Source organism: Thunnus albacares, chromosome 23, assembly GCF_914725855.1.
Source record: "Thunnus albacares chromosome 23, fThuAlb1.1, whole genome shotgun sequence".
Lineage (NCBI taxonomy): Eukaryota > Metazoa > Chordata > Actinopteri > Scombriformes > Scombridae > Thunnus > Thunnus albacares.
In genome coordinates, this window is record NC_058128.1 from 2148683 (window position 1) to 2171966 (window position 23284).

At 38.6% G+C, this 23284-nt stretch overlaps 1 long non-coding RNA gene across 1 annotated transcript; it reads left to right on the forward strand.

Annotated features, from left to right (window-relative positions):
- Positions 1–885: 885 nt before the first annotated feature.
- Positions 886–22641, forward strand: LOC122974721. The gene is made up of 3 exons (XR_006400421.1): positions 886–1252; positions 16711–16714; positions 22631–22641. It is a non-coding gene; the product is annotated as an uncharacterized LOC122974721 (long non-coding RNA).
- Positions 22642–23284: the final 643 nt, after the last annotated feature.

A 23284-nucleotide genomic window follows, 5' to 3' on the forward strand; every position in this document is an offset into this window, starting at 1 on the left:
GAATTTTTTTTATAACTCACTCGTTTAAATGTTATTAAGCTGTAAAGTTCTGCATAATGAAGGACATGGCTGCTTTGAGTGACAGGTCCGCCAGCCGCTAGGTGGCTTGTTTCAGCCGTTCGGCCCCGCCTCTTCGCCCATTTTTGATTGGCTGGGAGTTAGGCAGCGTCACGCACTGCCAAGATGGCGACGGCCGGAGCGGCTCACTTTGAGCTTCAAAACCGCTCTTCAGAAACCAACTGGTGATGTCACGGTAACTACGTCCATATTTTTATACAGTCTATGGTTAAAATCTGATGTTTTGTTGACCCATCCGTCTCGTCTTGTTGTCTTATGTATATTTTGATCTTTGTCTGGAAAAGTTTGCGTTCAAAGTTGATTTTTGATCTTGGAAATAGTTGTTGGAAAATCAACCTCAGCACAAAGTTAGTTTGAGTAGCTGCTCTGGAGTGTTTTAGACATCCGTCAGTTGTCTATCTGATGTAAATCAACACTACAGTCTCCTAGAAATTATGCTTATATGTTACTAAACCATTTCCCTGATTATGTCGCATCGTCAAACGTAATTGCTAAGCAGCTATAATCAATATTTCTATAACTCCACTGTATTCACTGTCGGTGTGTAACGTGTTGGTCGTGGCTCGTAGTGATAAACCTACAGTGACTCTGCAGCTCCTCTCGGCTTTACGGAGCTTTATAGTGAGTTTCAGCTCGTTGTTTATCTGTCCGGCTGCAACTTTACTGTTTTGGTTCACTCTCAGTGTCTCATAGCGTCGTTTTCAGAGAAAAAAGCCGCTGTACACTACCTGCTCAGCACCAAACAGCAAACAGACACAGTTAGCTGTAGACTAGCTGGTGAACATGGTGGAGCTCTTTGGCCGCCACTTTTATATCGTCAGTGGTCAACAACCAGAACATCAGCAGACTATTGGATAATATTTGCTTGCGTTGCACAATACAATTGTTAAAACTCTAACAATATCAGATATTTGAACATTTCCAAGACTTCACAGTTAAAGGTCAAGGATGTAAAGTGTCTGTCAGGTGCAGAAACCAGAAACCTGCTGATCTAAGCTAAGCTAAGCTAAGCTAACTTGCACAAAATTTTAGTTACAAACACACACACTGACCAAAAATTTCCATCATGTGTTAGTCAATCGTCAATTTTCATTGAGTCTTTGCAGAGAATTATTTTAGAGGTCGGTTTGGGTGGAGTGTGTCTCGGGCATACTGTGGTGAAACCTTTAATAATGTGACAAAAGAAACCACATTTATCAGATGTTAAATGTTATTTAAACAAAAGCATCCATCTGTATAAAATTAAGACTAAACTTGGCAAAATTATGATGTAAATCAATAAGAATCTGATCAATTAATAAGACAAAGAAACAACAAGAACAAGATTTTCGGTGCCAACTTCCAGAACATGACAATCTGATCCCCTGAACATGTTTCAGTTGGCACAAAAAAACAAAACATTCACAATATAACAAATATCTTTATGAGTTTAAACTTCAGCTCTCACATCAACAGATCTGTGCCGTTTCAAAAACTAAAACTCATCCTTTGTGTCGGGTGAAGGTGAAATGTGTAAGCAGGTATGTTTGGAATTTAATTAAAGATTTTTTTCCATCTGAAGGAACGGAACAAAATGTCGCTCCGGCCTGCGTTCAACAGTGAAGACAGAACAAACCTGCCTCAACTGTTCTGCGGTTTATTGATTTGTTTCGAGGCTCCACAGAAAAGAGTTTGTCTTATCTTTCGGTACAGCTGCTCCTCGTACAACTCAGCATGTCCTTCTTTACATACATCAGCCCACAGTATGAACTCATCCACTCTGTCTCCCACTCTTTCACATACACATACCTGAGCACGCAATGCCCTTGAGAGAACAAAGCACACACAAACACACACACACACGTGGATCTTGTTCATACCAAACAAAAAGCTGGATAAAGACTCACAGGAGCACAGAGGAGCTGATGCTGCAGCCTTCAGGAGTTCACAGTTATCAGGTTCAATCTTTTTTACTTTCCCCGCTGTGCTCTGGTTGGTTGCTAGGGGTGTTCTGGACTTGAATACAACTGCTAAAGTACTACATCAACATATCTGCTCTTTAAATCACTTGTCCTGTGTTCTTTGTTTGAGAAAAACAGAGAAAGCCCCTTAGTTTTACAGTACTTTGATTGAATATCATTCCATCATCCTCTTACGTAGCTGGAGTCCTTATTTCCATACAGCAAATAAAACCTTTGCATAAAGTGATAACGTGTCGTTGTGTCACAGTCAGAGCAGACGGTCACACCGAGCCTGATTGCATCCCGTTACACAAGCGATAACAACCCGCATTAGCTTTCCTGCTAAAGTGTCCTTCTTATCTAACTTACACACATGAGCACACATCTCAACCTGCAGCTTGTTGAATGAGCCACCAAACAAGGTGTACCACTAACATCAGTTAGCTCATTAGCTGCTCAGCTGCAGCACATTAAACATCAGGTAAACATACCTGCAAATGTCACTTCAGACCTGTTAGATGCTGGTTTGGTCGTTGCTCTTCAGAATCCCTGTTAGCGTCACGCTGTCTGTGACTCGTAGCTACAGCAGCTCTTTTATTTTGTATCCGTTCATACGGTGAAGCACCGGCAGCCTGCCAGCTGCTGTCAATCAAACACAGACACTGACACTCTCCCCCTACCGGCTGAGACAAAAAGGAGCATTTCTGATATTTTTCTTCATTCTAATAATACAAAACTATTAACAAATCATGTAAAAAAACATGTTAATATTATTTTCCAATATTTTTGCAAAGAGGAATGATTAGATGTGATTTCAGGTGGTCTTTAAAGAAAAACTAGAGTCTATTTGTTACCAGCTCATATCTTAAGATTCTTCAAATTAAATATAATTTTTGTATTGATGATGATGATGATGATGATGATGGAGCCTCCAGTCAGCAAAGGTGTGTATTCACACACAAACATCACTGATAAATTCAAAAACACACATGAACAAAACAAGTTGTTGGTTTGGTCCTTGTGGCTGATAAAAAGATGAATCAAGTTCCCAAAACTGACTGATTATACCTTCAACAACGCTGGACTGAAACAAATGATATAAAAGTGTATGAGTGTGTGTGTGTGTGTGTGTGTGTGTGTGAGTGTGCAGGTTGGGGGGTACAGGAGAAGACAAATCATAAAACTTCCAGAAAATAGATCTCTAGTCATCATCGATCATCGAGCGTCGCCGCTGTCAGAGCGTTCTGGAACTGAGATGGAGCTGCTGTACTGTACACTGTATATATACAGTATATGTACTGTACATACATGTGAATATATGTATATGCAGTACATATACTGTATATACAGGTTGTAGCAGTCCGTCAAGTCTCCCATCTGAAAAGCTCTGGGGTTATTTTGCTGAAATCTAACAAATTTGTTGAAAATTTGCACCTTTAACATTTAAATGGAACCATTACTAACGTTTTGACTGTTTTGCGTTTTGATTATGATTTTATTTTAACCTGTTTTCTCTTTTTTTCTCTGAATTCTGACCTCAGCTCATCAATGCTTCTCCTGTATCTTCATGATGGGATCCTGGGGCTGTTTTGTAGTCTCTCTGTTCTGTGGCGTGTTTTCAGTCCCGTGTGGAAACCACAAATATGTGTTTCATGTGTTCATCACCTCAGTGCAGCCTGGAGTGCTTTTCCTCTCAGCAGAAGTGGAATCATTATTACCTCGCAGCCCTCGGCGTCACCTTCCTTCCCTCTGTGACAGAGTCTGTAACCTCAACATGACTGCTAAAGTGTGCATTTGTTTCGTCACATGGGATGAGGTTACTGCAGCAGTAGCCACTCATTTCAGACAGATGATATGAGCTGGTAATGAACCCGGTGTGTGATGGGTAATAGAAGCTATAACAGCCTGTCGGCGGCGACCTCCTGTGATTGATGTGGCACTCTCGGACACGTAAGAGCAGATCTCAGGTCTGTGATACTCCTGAAACAATGACAGCAGGGTCAGAAATTGAAGTCAGAGGTCGATGGTCTATCAGCAGAGTGAAGCGAGGAGGCTGTAATAGAATGTCTCGACTTAAAATGCAGCATATCGTGCCTCGTTCTCAATGAATGTGACGGCTTCTTTACCTCACAGCTGCTGAATGAAGAATCAAACTTAAAACTGTGTTTTTAAAACTCTTAGTTGTGTTCAGAAGCAAAGATTCAATGTTCACCATGTTTGACTGCAAAACACAGCTGGATCTTCTAACCAAGACCCTGAACTTTAACCCTGAGTATTTTTATTTCTCTCAAAGGGGCCACATTCTGCTTTTTTTTTTTTGGTCATATTTGCTGTGTACCACTCTACAATTGAATTAAGTCAATATACTTTCATGGCATGAAACATCATTTAAATAATATTACACAATATTATTACACTTTTATTTTATTACTACTATTTTTGTCTTGTACTTACGACGCTTTATTTTGATCAGAAAAGAATTAAATGTTTCACAGATCTAAACTTGAAAACGGGTCAAATTTGACCCGAACACAAGAGGAGGGTTAAATGAACCAAGGTCCTGTTCATAGAGGGTTTACTTAATTTGACTGATGATGATTTGACACAAATCCTCAGAGCTGCAACAAAATCCATCTGTGTTGTTGGACCAATAAATCCTTAAAGGATCATTCTGGTGATTTTCTGTATTTTTCTTCTTGTCTGCACATCTCATCTGGATTCAAACCAACAATGAACTGATCTACTAACAAGTATTGTGTGTGTATCAAAGCCTGATATATCTTATTCCTCCGTTGTTGTCCAGAAACTATTAGAAACATGTCACCGAGTCACGCCGCTGCACTGGGTCACATGTTCCTTCATCATCAAGAGTTTGGTCACGTTAGTTTGTTTAGAAACGGCTCCAAAGACTAATAACAGCATCACGTTTTCAGTCTCCGGAGAGTAGTTCTGTGTAAAGGCTGATTTACAGCAGGTCATTCAACACTTTCGATAAGTGTCCCTCAACAGAAATTAAAGAGAAATTTAAAGGGAAAGGTTTCAGTCGTCTCCATAGTAACCAGATGCCATTCTATCCGATCATGTTTTCAGTCTCCAGAGAGTAGTTCTGTGTAAGGCAGACGCTACTGAGCATGTGCAGGATTGTGGCTCCGTTTACAGCTTCATTAGCTTGTTGTGCTTCATATCACAACCTCTGGACTTTGTACTGAAGTTCTCTGAGAAATTTACAATATAGTATGAAGTCAAGTAGCCCAACAAGCTAACTGTAGCTAACAGAACCATGTTCTTGTGAAGTTACAGAGTCAGTCTACAGCTGAACATTTCAGTGGCTCCATCGCCACATTAAAAACTGCTGCATCATCTCTGTTTGTTTGCAGTTGTTGGTCGTCGCCATGGGCGGACTGAAAGCCTGACCTTTGACCTCTGGCCCAGAGAGAGCTGTTAACGATGCCAGAGAAAGTTACTGCTCTATCAGTGTGAGACATCTGACACTGCACCGAGAGGAGCGGGTGGAGAGAGAGAGAGAGAGAGAGCTAACAGCCAATCATCTGTCGAGAAGGATCATTGTGTCCTGAATCATCCAGTGAAAACAGAGTCTGAGCAAATGCACTTTGACAGAAACAGTGATACAGTTCATTCTGTGATATTTTCCTGTCTGGTTCACTGCTGTGGTCCAGACTGGAACAGCTTGACAAAAATTGGATGAATTGGCACAAAATTTGGTCCAGATATCCATGTTCCCAGTGGATGAACTGTAATAACTTTGTTGATCATTTAACTTTTCATCTTGTTCCATCATCTGGTTCAGAAAAGTGAGTTTTAGAGGTGGTGCGAATGCATTCAAAGTCAACGAAAAGGTGATAATTCATGCAGATTCCTGCTTATTCCAAGACTTTATGAATCCACTATATAAATCCACAAGAAGTGGAGGGGAAATATCAGAAAGAAGGAGTTTCTGGTGAGTTCTGAGTTCAGTCAGTTTGTGCTGAACACAAACACACAGAAACAGTCTGTTGCTGTTTGTGCAGATGGTAAATTAGCTGTTTGGGGTGAATAAACCCAAAAGGCAAAAATCTGTTTCTGAAGCAAGATGCAGAGGTGGCGCAATAGCATTCAAAGCCAATGGAAGGATGTGATCAGACGCGTCCATGCCAGAAAATGAAAATGTTTCAACTTGAGTGAAAAATTCGGGATAGCTAGCTTACAGCTTACACACAGCTGGTGAATTGGCTGTTTGAGGCATATAAACCCAAAACAGACCAGCAGTCAATTCTTGTCTTGTTTTTGCCGTCTTCTCATCAAAACGTCCACTTGGACCACTTGGAAAATATATGAATCTAACAGGCAGTGATTGAATAAACTTCCATGACATTTCCATGTCAAGTCAGTTTCACAACAGAAGTCTTCTCAGGGCACTTTTAGCCTCGACTGGACTCTTTAATTTACAGAGACCCAACATTCCTCCATGAGCAGCGACAAGGAAAAACTCCCCTTTAACGGGAAGAAACCTCAAGGAGAACCGGACTCTAGGTGGACGCCATCTGCCTCGACTGATGGAGGTCTTTATGATCTGTACATACAACACCTTCTATCTTTATCCCATTTTACCATAAATACCAGTTTCTGACTTGTAAACAGTGTTCATGTCAAAAATGCAACTGGGAAAGTCAGAGTTTTGTAAAAAAAAAACAAAACAACCAAACATCGATGCCCAACGGCAGTCAAACTGCATCGTTAAAGATAATTAAACCCACATTTTCCGGATAAAGTGTTATATTAAACAAAGAGGTAGTTGTGTGCACATCCTGTCCTTCATTCAGGACAAAAGATTCAATGAAAGGATTTTTAAAAAAAAATGTATTTTCTGAGACACAGTAAGGTTGAAATGTGGTTGAAATACAGTGTTTTCTGCAGATAAAATCCAGGGTTTGGACACAATACTTGCTTTTTTAAACATTATAGTGTCAGTGTACTGTATTTGTAACTGCAGTCATAAAACTGTCTTGTGTTGTCTGGTGATGTGAAGATACTCAGCCTTTAAATGCTGAGTGTAAAAATATCTGATGCTGTTGCTGTGATGTGATTTTTAAAACTCTTCTCCTCTTCATGGTATTAAAATTTCAGTTTTATAAGTCTGGCACCTCATTATAATTGCCTCTCCTGAATGGCTTGATTGGGGTCATCTCACTGCGGGTAATTGCAATAATTGTATTCTCCCCCTGCTCATTATGCAAAGCAGAGAGGCTGCAACCATCACAGTGAAGTGAGAGACCAACCTTCAGCAGAGTAAGAAGAAAGAAAAGACCAACGAATATGTTTTCGTTGGTCATTTAATCTTCCTGCAGGATACTGAAATTTATTTTGTGGCATTTATTAGCTTTAAAGGAATAAAGATTATATAATTGTGTGGTTTTAAAAATTAAAAATGACTCTATACAATGTCCAAAGCTCATATGTTGAATATTTTATTTAAAGCTATAATATGTAATTATTCCACATTAAAATGTCTAAAAACAACTAGACCTATGTTATATATGTTGTTGAGTTGTGTACTTACATTATCCCAAATGTTTCCAACAATGTTCAAACTCAGAGAAATCTGTAATTTAATCAAAGTAACGGACCGTTTCATTTGGTCGCCTGTCGATGGCGTCATACCTCCTCTACCAAAGAGTAAACACGCACCAGATGCATACGGCGGCGCTGTGTTTGTCCGCTACAATGGCGTCTACCAAAGAGTAACTTACACACATACAAGATAATACATCAGCGTTGTGGTTGTTCCACACAAACTGTTATAAATGGACTTTTATTCAGTTTTAAGACACATTTTCATGATAAATTTAGGTGGTTTTTAACTATATCTTTTAGCCGGAAGAAGGATTTTAGTCATTGGACGTCTGGATCTTAAGTTATCAGAGAAATAAACTGGACAAACGTTAGCAGCAGCTCGGCTAACAGCCCCTCCAGGAAGTCCGGTGGTCACCAAACATCGTCATAGAAATATTGATTTTTTTAGGTGAAACAGCTTTAATTAGTATTTTAATGATTTTAATCTGCGGGTCCGTTTGTTCTGGAGAGGAGGAGACCTCTGCTGGTAAAAACATCCTGAATGATGAACACTGGAGTAATCCTATCCCGGTGAAGCTGGTTATTTAACAATGAAGAACAACGAACTCCCATGATCCCTTGCTACTTCACACCGTCATCACACTCCGTCTTTTGTTATTGTTTTGATTGAGACGTCTAGCGGCTGAAATTACATGTTGTACGTTTAAAGTAAGACAACAAGGTTCTTCACATCTACAGATGGCCACAGATATTTTATAACTGTCTGAATAAAATCAATTACAATCCAAGAAAGCCCATCAGTTTTACTTAAATCATGCGGAAAGGTTTTAGTTCGGACAGTTAGTAGGATTTCATGATTTTTATTCTTGTTTTCTTTAAATAGAGTTTAGCTTATTCTGAGTTTGAATATTATTTTTTTAAATGAAGGTACCCATCATCTCAGAAATGTGACGTTGATGTATGTGGCAAATTTGTTTTGAATCTCAGTTTAACACGTGAACCTACGAGCAGGATTTATGACATCATAAACTAGTTTGGAGCCAATCGTGATCCAGTATGCGACTTACTTGAAGCCTCCAGTTGCACAAACACTGAGAATGAACTTTACAGTGAGGGAGGAAACATTTGGTGTCCAGCAGTTAAAACTTTATAAATCAACAATATTAACAGATTCACAGATTTGGAGGAAGGAAGGAAGGAACTTTATCGTCCAAACTGTGAAAATTATCTTTGGATTCATTTCGAAGCGCTTAAAAACAACACAAAACAGGTAAAGTTGACCAAACAGGATCCTGGATCTTTACATGAAGGAGAAGGAGGAGATGATGTTTTAAGAACTTTTAGCTATGTAATCGCTACGTTTTTTTTTTGTTGTTGTGGGAAACCGTATTACCTACAACACTAAAAAAAGGTTTTACTTTACTGCATTTAGAAAGAGTATTTTTTATGGCTTTTTCAATTTGTGTATAAAAAAACACGAGTAGAAATTTGAAAAAAGTTGAAATATGTTTTTTTAATATTGGATCAGATGGAAAAGTTAACGTATGGAAACAGATTTAGCGAATAAACGATGATGTACAGGAAGCATGTGACTTTAATTTTCGATGCTGTGAAACAGAGTAAGTTCAGGTAAAATATGACACCTCCAAATATAATAACACACAAGGTCACCTTGAACCGCCTCCGTCTGAATACTAAACAGGCAAAAACCTGATGAAGCTGAACTGCTGCGACAATGTTCATGTTGGTCAAATCAGATCCAACAAATAGACTGTTTGACTGTGATGTCACTTTAAATACTCTAAGTGAGCAAAAACATCTTTACTTATTATTCATGGAGAGTTTAACTCAACTTGAGCCTCAACAGCACCATTATTTTTTAATATTTTGAATTAAATGTTGATAAATCCTGATTGGTACACAGGAAAATGTGACATCACCTTTTTTCTAATTGAATCCCGCCCACTTCAAACCATAAATAACAAACACACAAAAAACTCTCTTGTGAAATAACTAAAACTTTGTCAGAAAACTTTGTGTGAAGCTGATTTGTGAGAAAATCTGTTTTCGGGGCCTTTAAATGTTCGTGTTCATGTGTAGATGCACGAGGATCTTTATCAGTCTGCACTTTACGACTTTATGTTCTCTAAAGTTCTGATATCACGGGACGACTTACTGTGACATTAATTAATGAACGGATAATGAAATCTGCAGAAAAGATTTTAAAGTTCTTGCTTCTGCAAACTCAATGTCTCATCTCTACTATTAAGGTTCGGCAGACGCCACTGAGCATGTGCAGGAACACACACAGACGTAGCACAACAAGCTAGCATAGCTGTAAACAGAGCCGCACATGCTCAGTGGCGTCCGTCTCGAGGCTGATTTATGGCAGGTCGCTCAACAGAAATGACGTATTTTGGACAGAAAAAAAGTGATGTTCGACACTTTCTGCTCATTTTGCGCACCAGGATGATTTTATTATGTCGTGGACACCATATTTGGTCACGCAATGTGATTGGGTAGTGTTACTAATGTTGCCATGGAGATTGTATTTTTCACTGAGCTTCCTTATTGATGTTTTAGATAACTTGTAACATCTTTGTTTAATTAATCCCGGTCGGGATGATGTAATATAACTAAACAAGCTGGCTGGAGGATAGCGTCTGGTTACCATGGAGACGACCGAAACCTTTCCCTTTTAATTTCTCTTTAATTTCTGTTGAGCGACACTTATCGAAAGTGTCGAGTGAAAAATATAGAAAATTGCCAGAATGATCCTTTACAGACATTTGAAATGAACAGTGTGAATGAGGCCTAAAATACAGAGATGAGGTAATAAAACAGGACCCGTCTATGTTGATATTCTACGCTTGCAATTAATCAAATTATGTACAACCGAACGTCTAAATAAACTGCTTTATTAATAAGCAGAATTGACACACTTGTGCATTGAAGTCAATTATTTCTAGTGATGTAGTGTTTTTCTCTCTTCCTCCTCGTTTTGTTTTCATGGTATCATGTTTGTGTTTGTGTTGACCGCGGATGCTCTCTGAGGCTGAGAGCAGAAACATCCTGAGCGCTGCATGAATGTATTCTGTGTGTGATGGGATGTGACAGGTCAATCTCCGCAGAGAGGACAGTCCCAGGTTGCCACGGCTACCGACAGTCTGGCACGGCAGGTAAAGCTTCCCTCCAACCCCCCCCCCCCCCCCCCCCCCCCCCCCCGAGGGAGAGACGCTGTGAATTAATTCTGCTTTAGACCTTGTTTCTTCTTCTTCCTCCACGGCGGCTGGAGATGGAGGCGATAAGGAGCCCGCAGTTATCCGTTCTGACACAATGCAGAGCTGGAATCACATTTTAAAACATGCCGGGACTGTGCAAGGGTGGATGTTTGGCTCAGTTTAACAGCCCTGTTAAGGTTCAAGCTCAGTCATTACTCGGTGGTATATGAGGCGAGGAGGAGGAGGAGGAGGAGGGAGCTGCGGTGTCAAGCCTGACTGACAGCAGAGCTCTAACCTCCAGCCATGACCGCTGCGGTGAGTAACGGCTGAGCTTTATGTGTGTACGTGACTTTAATTCAGCTCACCTAGCAGCGTGCACCTGAACCGCATGCAGATAAAACAGGGACACTCAGTGATAGGAAGCACCTGAACACTAATATCATCCACCTGCAGAGCTGCAACACACCTGCAGCTCCACTTTAAAATGTAACACCGACAGGCAACAACAGTGACGGCAGCAGCAGACGTAACGACAACTCGACACGATTCATCTATTTTACCTTCTTGCAGACGGCACCAAACGCATCCAATCAGCCGAAGAAGACGTTTCCCTTAAACATCGGTTACTTCTTAATGTGCTGATGATGGTAAATGAAGAGCAAATAAAACTTGCAAGCTAACCTGAGCTGGATGACATCTGCAGGAGTAGGAACATTTTTAAAGTATATCCACATATCAATTATTGTCCAAAATCAAAATAAATCCAAATAAAGTGATCCATAGTGAGGACGAGATGATGGCATAGGGGATAGAGGAGTAAAAAGAACAATACTGATGGATTTATGAATTGTAGTGAAGTAGAAGTATCATTCAAACCTACATACTCAAGTAAAATACAAGTACTTTGCATTGTGCTTACGTGGAGTATTTGAGTAAATGTACTGTACTGACCTCAGGCAGATTGTTGCAGTGGAGGCCTCAGACTCGGTGTTGGTGGTGATTACATCATGGCTGATCTGGCAGACGGCTGCAGGCCCGTGCCAGCTCCAGGCCATGTGGTGAGGACGGGCCAGTCTGCACAGGAAGTGACTGAGGAGGGACGATGACTGCTGATTCAGGACTGACTCAGTTCACCTCCTCAAACTGAGTCTGTTGTTCATCAGACCGGCCAAGACATTTCAACGGAAAATATTTTGGATGCACTAAGACTTGTAATACTCTCTTACTCTGACTCTCTGAGGTAAACAAGATTGTTTGAGTGATGGTGGAAGGTTATTTTTGCATCTTAACAGTGTCCCCAAAGCTAATTTTTGCTCTGCGGAGCACCAACAGGTTAAAGGAACAGTTTGACATTTTGAGAAATAAGATTTCGTGCAGAGATGTTCGATGAAAAGGTTGATACCACTCGAATATAACTCCAGATATGAAGCTACAACCAGCACCCAGTTAGCAAAGCATGAAAAGAAATAGAGCAAGATTTTTACATTTCATTTTTTGTAAACAAAAGAGATATAATGAGTTAATTAGAGGTTCTAGTACAGTAGAGCTAGGCTAGCTGTTTCTTTATGTTGTCTTTATGCTAATCTACAGGCTGCTTGCTGTAGCTTCATAGTTATCGTAACGACACGAGTGGTGTCAATCATCTCATCTTACTCTCGACACTCCCAACATATCAAACCTTTGCTTTAATCTGGCCGTGTTGACCAAACTTCCTTAATTATTATACATATTACATCTATTGTCATATTTGATATTTTCATAGACTGTATAAAAACATGGACGTAGTTACCGTGACATCACTCGTTGGTTTCTGAAGAGCGGTTTTGAAGCTCAAAGCGAGCCGCTCTGGCCGTCGCCATCTTGGCAGTGCGTGACTCTGCCTAACTCCCAGCCAATCAAAAATGGGCAAAGAGGCGGGGCCCAATGGCTGAAACAAGCCACCTGGCGGCTGGCGGACCTGTCACTCAAAGCAGCCATGTCCTTCATTATGCAGAACTTTACGGCTTAATAAAATTTAAACGGGTGAGTTATAAAAAAATTCACCCCCCGTACAGTTGTCATGAAAGAGGAAATTAGCTACAGAGACCAAAACCGTTGTTTGTACCAGACTGTAAACATGTTTATTTCTGCTGTAAAGTTGGACATTTTAACATGGGGGTCTATGGGGAATGACTCGCTGTTGGAGCCTCAAGTGGTCGTTCAAGGAACTGCAGTTTTTGGCTTCATTTTAAAGCCCCGGAGGTTGCCACTTGGATATTTTCCCATAATTTTCAAATGTTATTATTAAAGAAACACTGAGTGATTTTGTTATTACTTCCCAAAATTCCCATTAAATTTACTGTTTATGCTGTTAAGAATGAATTAGACGTGTTTACATGTTTTTACCTCTATAAAGTGTAAAACCTTCAACACACACAAACAACATCTTCTCGCTGAACATGCTGATTTTACAAAGTTAAACAAAGCTGAATGTAGTAACCCTTCATGATATCTGAGACTTTTCTACTGATGACTGTATCCCAGTCACACACATTAGAAGCAGTTTTTTCCCTCAAAAATAAAGTAAAACTTTGAAATACACAGAAAATCTTAAAAATCTTGTGATGTGACATGTGAAAAATATTCCATGTGGTGAACAATAATGTAGATTTTTAACCAGAAACCACTATATATATCTGCTTTTTGTGTTTTGCGACACAAGAAAAACAGGATTTTATTGTTACATATGAAACATGTAAAAAATAATTAAAAATAAGACGAATAAATAGATGGTTGAACCTCAAAAGAAAACCCTCAGTTGATTAATAATATGCGAGGAACACGCTGGTGCTGATGATTGTTCCACTTATAAAATGTGGGTCTCACATAAGACCTGAGCTCATTATCGCTCCGAATAAAGAGCGACCTGCACAGCAGCTATTAACTGTCAAGGTGAAAATTAAATGGACCTTTGTTGCTCTCTGCAGGAAACGTCCTATTGAAAAATCAATAGAGCTCGCTCTGTTTCTGGATCCATTACTGAGGAGAGTGGAAATGTGGTCTGAGCAGCCGAGAAAGAGCCAAGAAAGACTCTCTGCCAGGGAGAACATGCATCCAAAATAAAATTAAGTAATAGCAATAACAATGGAAAAATAATCATTTATAAATATAAAAGTCCTGAACAGGACTTATGTAAGTGAAGCAGGAGAAGCAGCAACATCTGTGTATCACAAGTAGAAGATGATAAAAACAATCTGGGTGTTTATTTCAAAACATATTTGCTGTTGTTTTTTAGTAGTTTTCATGGTCGGATGTTCATGTGTCACTGATTTTGTACAAAATAAAATTCTTTGTCAGTGTTGAGTGGAATTTAACACTTTACGATCAGTTGAAGAAATAAATAAAAAGGAATAATAAGAAGGAAAGTAGGTGGAACTGAGAGTTAAAAACCTTTTAAATGGATCTAATCCAGTGTTTATCAGTGTTTGCGTAATTTAAAGAGACATATTCTGCACTTTTCCAGCTCTATATTTATATTCTGGGGCTCTACTGGAATATCTTTGCATGATTTCCAGTTAAAAACTCCTTATTTATCTTCTACTGGTCCTTTATGCAGCCCCTCAGTTCAGCCTCTGTCTGAAACAGGCCGTTTTAGCCGCTTAGCTAACAGGATTTCACTTCTTTTTCTGCTTCTTTACACAAAATATAAACTTCACAGATCCATCCATACATGCTGGAGCCGAATCAGATCTGAAATATGAGAGTGAACACCTTAGCAACCACCTTAGCAACCAAGGCTACAGATGTGTAATGTGCGATGAGTCAACATCAGCTCGTCAGCAAGGTAGAAAAAAAAATGTTGCAAACGAAGCGTTCAGGGTAGGTTGAAGCCCTGGGGTTTGACTTGCAGGCAGCATTTCTACATATGTTTCCCTCAAAAGCATGATCATCACAAAAAGCATGTTATGCCCCCTTTAATCTGAAGGCCCTTAGCCAATCAGGGCACGCAACACAAAATTACACACAGCAGTTCATGTCATACACTAAATTACACTTACACTAAAACAACTGTCTGTCTAGCAATTTAAGGATTATGCACACAGAAAAAAACCCAGTAAAATCCACAGTCATTGGTTACAGAGTCAGGTGGATTTTAGCCACAGTTTTTATTTTCTTTTGGAGATTTTTATTTTATCTGACAGCATGTTGAATGTAAAATATGAAAGTACAAAGTCACCAGAAACTTAAGCTGTCAGATAAATATTGAGGAATATAAAGTACATTTCCTTGGAGGAAAAGTATAAAAAAAAAAAAAAAAAGTACCAGAGTCTGCAGTAGTAGTCGCAGTACTGGAGTACAGTACATGTACTTCCCTCCTCTGGTATCCATTACCGAAGCGGTTTCTGGAGGATGGAAGTGGAAACGTGGTCTTGGCCGGTCAGGCCTCTCTGGCACAATGAGATGTTTTCTGATCCCAGCGTTCCCAGAGCGTTTGGACGGCGCTGCCCCAGTGATTGATGGAGCTATTCTTATTACCGTGACCCGTTACGTAAACCACAGTCAGACCCTAAAAATAAGAGCAGGCTTTTCAGGACATTCATTGTTTGCTTTAGTACAGGAGCAGGAATCCAGAGCCATCAGTCACCGCCCCCCCCCCCCCCCCCTACAGGCCCCCAAAATTAGTCACATTAGCGTCTGCCATGTGCTGCTGTGGATAAAAGTTATTGATGTGTGTCTGTTGTGGATGAACTGACACCAACCGGTCAATGTGATGACGGGAGGAGGGAGTTATCAGCACTTGCTCCGCAAACACAAAAACAGCAAAGTGTGTGAAATGTATGAGCATGGAGCAGAACTAGAGGAGGGAGCTTTCCAGGAAAAAAAAAAAAAAGAAATAAATGCTGGATGTGTCCCAAATCTGGATTTTTCTCTCACATGTGGAACAGATCTGATGGTTCAGATCAGTCTGGAGGAACAAAAAGCTGCATGGAGACATTGGTTTAAACCGGATCTGATGTGGATCACCTGGTTGTGTTCAGACTGCAGGTAGAATAGGAAACTCAACGCTGCTGAACCTGAACTTTTCAGTCCGGATTTGGTCCCACATTTGAAGCATGTTATAACTTCAGCCTGTGTAAGTGTACATGCATGTGCTAAAAGGAACACCCAATCCAAGTCTTTTAATAACAATATCTGATTGATAACGAGTCTGATCAGATACTATTTATCTAAAAGACCAGAGGTGGAGGAAGTACTCAGATCCTGTACTTAAGTAAAAGCAGCAATTACACAATGTAAAAATGCTAATTATAATTAAAAACTCAGCATTAAAAATCCCACTTAAATAAAAGTACGTGTTAGCAGCTAAATTTACTTTAAGTATTAAAAGTAAAAGTACTTGTTTTGCTGAAAATTGGCCCATGTGACTGATATATTAAATATGTTTAGCAGCATGTTACTGTTGTAGCTGCTGGAGGTGGAGCTAGTTTACACTACTTTATATACAGTTAGCTAGTTTAGTCCAGTGGTTCCCAACCTAGGGGTCGGGCCCCTCCAAAGGGTCAGCAGATAAATCTGAGGGGTGGTGAGATGATTAATGGGAGAGGAAAGAAGAAAAAACAAAGTTCTGATACACAAATCTGTTTTCAGTTTTTGGACTTTTTCCTCTAATCTTTGATTTTTATTTGTGTACCATCCTAAAACCCCATCTTTTATTGATGTTATTGTTGTACTGTTTGTGTGTATTGTCACTGTTTATGTGTGCTCTGCTGCAGGCTGAATTTCCCCCAGTGGAACAATAAAGTACTGAACTGAAGTTTTGGTGAAATATTGGGTCATTTGAACATTTATTGAAATGAAACCATGTTCCAAGTTTAAAGGGAAAAAAATCACTATTTGGTGGAGCTGTTAACAACTCATAGACATGTGAAATGTGATGAGGAGACACAACTACACACTGATTTTTTTTGTAGTGGGTCAGAAAGGTTGCAAACTACAGGTTTAATCTTTAACAAGTGTAATTAAAGCTCATCATATATATTTATGTAAGCTTTTAATCTAAAAAGTAATTGTACTTAAGTGCAGTACTTGAGTAAATGTACTTAGTTATGCCAAAGATAAAATGGTTACTGCTGTGACAACTTTCCAGTCGGTGTTACTCAAACTGAATTTATCTGGACGTTACCTGAAAGAAACAACAAACACAGACCGCTGTGTCGTTTAACGCAGGTCTGTTTTCTTTCTGAACGCCTGGTAAGAAGGCGGCAAGAGTCCCACATATTCAGAATAGCTTCAGCACGTTCTCTGCCTAAAACCACAAATTATTCCTTGAAGAAAATTACATTTTAGGACTCATTAATAGCATAAAAGGACTCAATTATGAGACAACATTGAGTTTTTCCATTAGTATTTTTCTGCATTTTGCATCATATAAACAGGTCTGTTAGCAGCTCTGTGGGGACCTTTCTTTCATTTTTGTGGTTTCAGGGGACCTTGTTATCAGTTTATTTGCTAATCTTATAAAAAGCAATTTGATTTGAGTTATTTTCATCTGTTCAGACTGCCAACCCTCACAGACATATGCAGTCGTGACCTCTCTCCAGACTCTATTGACATGGTTGATGAAACTGCCAGACTATCACACACAACTCAGCTCTGAATAACATCCCCTCCCCCCAACACTACAAAAATACACCCAGAGAAGAATCATTGGCACATTAGGGTTCGTGGTGAGCATAATTACACAGTCGATGCAGAATCCATCACATCACATCCAGTTTGTATCATTCACTCTCATCACTCTCTGATTATCCATATTTTTTAAAGGGAAATCCCATCAGCTGCAGCAATAACATCGTCGAGGTCTTCTTCAGGTTAAGATCTGAGGCTGCGAAGGGTCAGTTGGTTTTTATGGTGCAGTGATGAACTGAAGTAGTTCAGTGTAACATCAGTGATTTACAGCTGCAATCAAAACACTCACAGTTTGTGAAGAAGTGAACTTTAGGGACTGAGAGGTTTCTTCATGGGTTATCTGTGCATTAACTGTCTCTTGTTGTTTTATTTATGGTGGCTTTTAATATTCCTGCTCCTGGTATTTTATCAGCCCTGTTTCCTCATGTCTGTCTGTCAGTTGTACTGGTTCATTTCTTCTTGTTTCATGTGCTATTGGCCTTATCAGGGTTCCACTTATTAAAAAAAAAAGCATTCAACATTGTGCAACACTAATAAGGGAAATAATTGATCTATTAGAAGTGGAAAGTTTCCACAAAATTTCAGAACAGCTGTCATAACCCCGATTTTTAAGTTTGGAGCACCTGATGAGGCACGTGGACCCGTTTCAATTATACTAGCAAATAGTTGTTGAACAATAAATTAATTATTTTGAAAGAATTCAACTTTTAAACCCAAAATGATTTGTATTTGCTGTATGTTATTTTATAGAAACCATTAAAAGTATGTGGCTTAAAAACCCTCCATTGATACGGTGAACTATGAACTACCAACAGTATTAATAAATTAAAACAATTGTATTTTTCTCAACAAGCTTTAAACTGTTTGAGATAATACTTGAAATGTAGACAACACTGTGGTAAAATGAATTATGTGAAATCACCACTTGAAAAATTGCAAATTGGGTGTACCGCAAGGCTCAATATTGGGCCCTTTGTTCTTCTGCTTATATATAAATTATCTGCCTGAAAGCTGTAAAAAAGTTGATGCCAAATGTTTGCAGATGACACAATTAATATGCAACAGCAGAAACTCCTCATCATCATCTTTATAATACATATTGATCAAAAGAAAACTTTGGGAATTAGGAAATTGTCCAAGACGATCAAAGTAAATTGGATATTTTGATAGTCAATTTCGTGTGATAAGACCATGTATGTCTCTCAAAACAGCATACTGTGTACAGGAGAGTACAACAAGCTTTAAAAAGAGAGGTCTTCATAGTCACTGTACACATACTAAATTTACAAGCCAACATGTCAGCTTGAGAGTACAACTTTTGGCACTGTCTGTAAATGACCTCATCATCTGATGGATCACTGGTCTTGCAATGGTCTAAATATATCCATGCCATGATTTTATGACACATATCCTATCTGGGACCCAGGCCTCCTAATCAATAATCAAGCACATAATGTCACTAAGCTCAGAGATCAATAAAATGCCACCATTGTCAAATCTGCTTATACATTTATGCATCAATATCAATAATTATGAAAATTAGCCTGAAGCTGAATCTGGTGCAGTGCATCATTTATGTTATAGAACTGTACACCGTCCCGATCAATAAATACAATACAATAATGATGATAAAATATATAATGATATGAAATTCACATGGCAATTTTCCTGCATTATGAGTACTTTTACCTTCAGTACATTTTGCTTTTATAACCTTTGTACTTTTACTGAAGTAAGATTTTTAATGCAGGATGTTTTTTACATTGTTGTACTGCAGCGTTTACTTAAGTTATAGGTCTGAGTACTTTTTCCACCACTGCTGAACTCACTGAGAATCAACACCTCTGCAGGCTTTTTCTCTCTTCTTCCAGTCTTGGTCCTCCTCAGGTGAAAAGTTCATCAGTGCAGTCTTCCTTATGGTCACTATCAACAGATGTTTTGTTGTTTTGTCTTTCCATGGGCCTTACCTCAATATGCCCAAACACACGCTGTCCTCCTACAGTAACTCGTAAGGTGTGGTATCTTGCTAACATCTAGTTTGTCACTGGACTTCTGTGAACCAGACGATATTCTTGGTGAATCTGAAAAGTTTCTATTGAAGACAAAACATTTTCTGCTGCTTATTTCTGTTGTTAACTTAAATTTCATTATTGTTCTGCACAGCTGCCAGCCTGATCAAACAGTATGACAGTTGATATTTTAAGTCCATTACCATCAACCATGTACAAAACTGCTCTGGTTTGTCGTGGCGGCCTGGCTGCAGCAGGAAATGAATTCATCACTTTGCATGCTGAGACACTGGTAGTGAACCATGTAATCTTCTAATGCATCCCCAGGAGACGTGTGATTCCTGACATCAGTAATATCTGAAGACAGTCGTGTCCTCCACAGCGCTGCAGCCTGGGAGTCACTTAAATTACCGGAGCAGTCACCTTGACTGCGTTGGCAGCTGTGCAGGAAAAACAAACAAAGTACTGGAGTGTTACAATACATCTGGATTCATACGCGCGTATAAAGGTTTCTGTAATCCAGCTGTATAGTAAAAAGTCAACACTGGCTGTTTTCTGTTGTTTGTAGTTGAATCTCATCAAATCCTGAGAAACAAGCAGACACTCACTCAGTACAGTACAACACTGCTGACTGAAGGGCTACATGGTCTCATTTATTTAATAGTTTTCAAACAACTTTTGTGGTGCATGTTTCTGTTTGTATTGAATTTATTGTCATGACAGTGTTTTTATGCTGCTTTCTTGGTTTTCTCTTGGAAAAAAAAAATCTACAAGACTTTACCTAGTTAAATAAAGGAAAAGTGAAGAAAAAGACAGTGTGTGTGTGTGTGTGTGTGTGTGTGTGTGTGAAATATTAACAATAAGACCTATTAGAGAGCCTTTGTCTAAGGCCACAGAACAAATATTTGGTTGTATATATTATATTTATATTACATAGAATGATTTGTTTTATATTTTGTTTTTTCAGTTGCAGCAATAGTATTAGCAACAATTGTATTTAGTTATTTACCTATATATGTACCTAAGTACTTGCATACTTACTCACATACTTACATATACTTACATTTTATATGTTTGCTCAAGTATTTTCTCATTTATTTACTTACATTTGTATGTATTTACATACCTAGTGATGTATTTATGTATTTATTTATTTAGGTAGTAATTTATTTAGTTATTATTTACGTTCATTATTTAAGTTATTTACTTACTTTACTTTAATTCTTAGATTCACTAATATATTTACTGTACTTATGTGCTTACATATTTATTTACTTACATTCTTATAAATTCAATTAGGTGATTTGTAGATTTTCTTATTTATGTACTTAAATATTTGTGTTTATATATGTGCTTACATTTTTACATTTTTACTGAGATAGTTGTGTATTTATTTAATTACTTACACATTTATGTTGTTACATATTTACATACACAGTTAACATCTACATTTACTTACTACCTGTATGTACTTAGATTCTTATACATTTACTTAATTATATACTTATTTAGTTCCATTCTCAAATATTTACATAACTATTCATATATTTACTGATTTATGTACATACATATTTATTTACATAGTTAAATATTTACTTGCTTACATCACTATATTTACTTATTTATTTATATATGTACTTAGATAATTACATATCTACTTACTTACATTCTTATACATTTAATTAGGTTATATAGTTGCCGTACTTACTTATGGATCAACTTATTTATGTACCTACAATTTTTACATATTTACTTACATATAAACTTAAATTCTTATACATTGACTTGTTTATTTACATGCTTACTTAGAGTACATATATTCACTTATATATAAACTTGCTTTTATATTTGTTTACTTATTTATTTTCTCAAATTAGTTTTTATCTGGTCCATTAAGATATGGTACTTGAGCTACAACGACTACAACCACTGAGCTCTGAACAGCAAATATCTGAATACTAAAAATGACTAAGATGTACAATATGTGACTGATTATGTGCAGTTTCACATTTTGTGTATTACTAATTTATATTATATGAAAATGCAACATTACTACACTCTAATGTTGTTTTTTTATGACTACATTTCCAAAAAATGGAAACATTTCCATTTCCTTTAACCTTTACTCCTGAAACTGATAAACCACACAGTTCTTCTTTCTTTCTGTCTATGCCATGTTGTCATTGCAGGGCAGTTAATGATTATAACGAGGCGCACAAAAGTCTTTAACGAACCCGGACATGTCAATGACTTCAATTAAAGATTAATGTCAGGAAGAGACGAGGCTTCTCTCCCGCTGAGATAAGAGCAAATCCTCCTGATACACAGAACCAATTATTCTCCACAGAGATAGGAAAGCCTTCAGACTGCCGCCAAAGCTTCCACATTTAACTAAACCTGTCGTAAGTGACATGTATCAAAGCTTTTTCAGATCCGAAAATCAGCTTCAAAAACAACAATTGAGACACTTAAATCTCAGATTATGGCTGCAGGCCTGAGTCACGGCATATTTCAGCATTTTCCTATGAAGATGAAACTCGTATGGTTTGTTAGTCTGTGTGAGATTTGACAGTGATCTGTGGATTCCCCAGAGTCTCCCATCGGCTCCATGAAACATTAACCCAGTTTCTGTTGATTTGCTTGTCAGGAACTGAAACCAATGTGACCTTCAGTGTTCATACAGTCAGTCTTTGTTTCAAGCTTTCAGGTCGATACAGATACAAATTTCCCTTAACTTTGGTATGAACGTCACCTGTTCATGAGGAGCTGAACGTTACGGAGATTTCATCATCCGTATCATTGACGCCCCTTAAATGTCCATATAAGGCGACCTGTTCCGCTCCATTTATGGGCGAGTTTCATTCACAAAAATGCTCCCAAAGACTCAAAAGAAGAATTTGAAGTTGCTGCTGTCAGAAACCACATTTATCACTGTCAATAGTCGTATTAGAGGAGCTGAAACTATTAGAAATATGAATCCATCAGAGCAGCTCTGCACTGTGACAGAAATAAAGAGGGAATGCTTTGATATGAAGTTAGATGGCTAAAAAACTTCTTTCTAAAAAGCACTCCATGACTAATATGAGAAGCGGTCATGTGACAGTCACAGAGATATGAGAGGAGAGAACATTACAGCCTACAGTAGGTGATGTTATACTGTCAGCTGCAACACAACATGATACTGGACCAGAGGCGGCCTGTGGCATAGGCCACATAGTCGCCACCAAATGAGTAGGACTTTTATACTTATATAAAACTTTTGGAAATATGCTCTTGTTCTCCCTCCTTTTCCTCTCCCCCCCCCCCATTTTCTTAGATGGATTTTCATCTGGTTTGTTTTTACTGATTGGTCAGTTTTTGCCCAACAGCCACCAAACGTTATGTGCTACCTCAGGCCATGTCACCAAACACTCGCTGAATGGTGCCTTGACCCCCACTTGGCTTTGTGTCTGAAGGACTAGGAGGACTTTCTCTGGGCTGGAGGTACCATTGTTGCACCTCATTGTAGTGTGAATTCATATTTGAAGTTCTTGTACTGGAGTTGCTAATGTTGCATTTTGTGGGGGGCTCCAATCTAAAATCTCGCCCAGGGCACTAACATAGTCTGGGAGAGCTGCAGAAACACCCTGATGGTTCCAGCCAGTTAAAGAGAGAGAGGAAGGACTGACCTCTGATTCTGGAAATATTGTTTGTTTATATGCCTATTCTTGGTTTGTAACTGTATGATGAAGTAGTTTACAAGAGAAGCCCACTTTACTACACGCTAGCAATGCTAACTCTCGCGATTTATTGTATG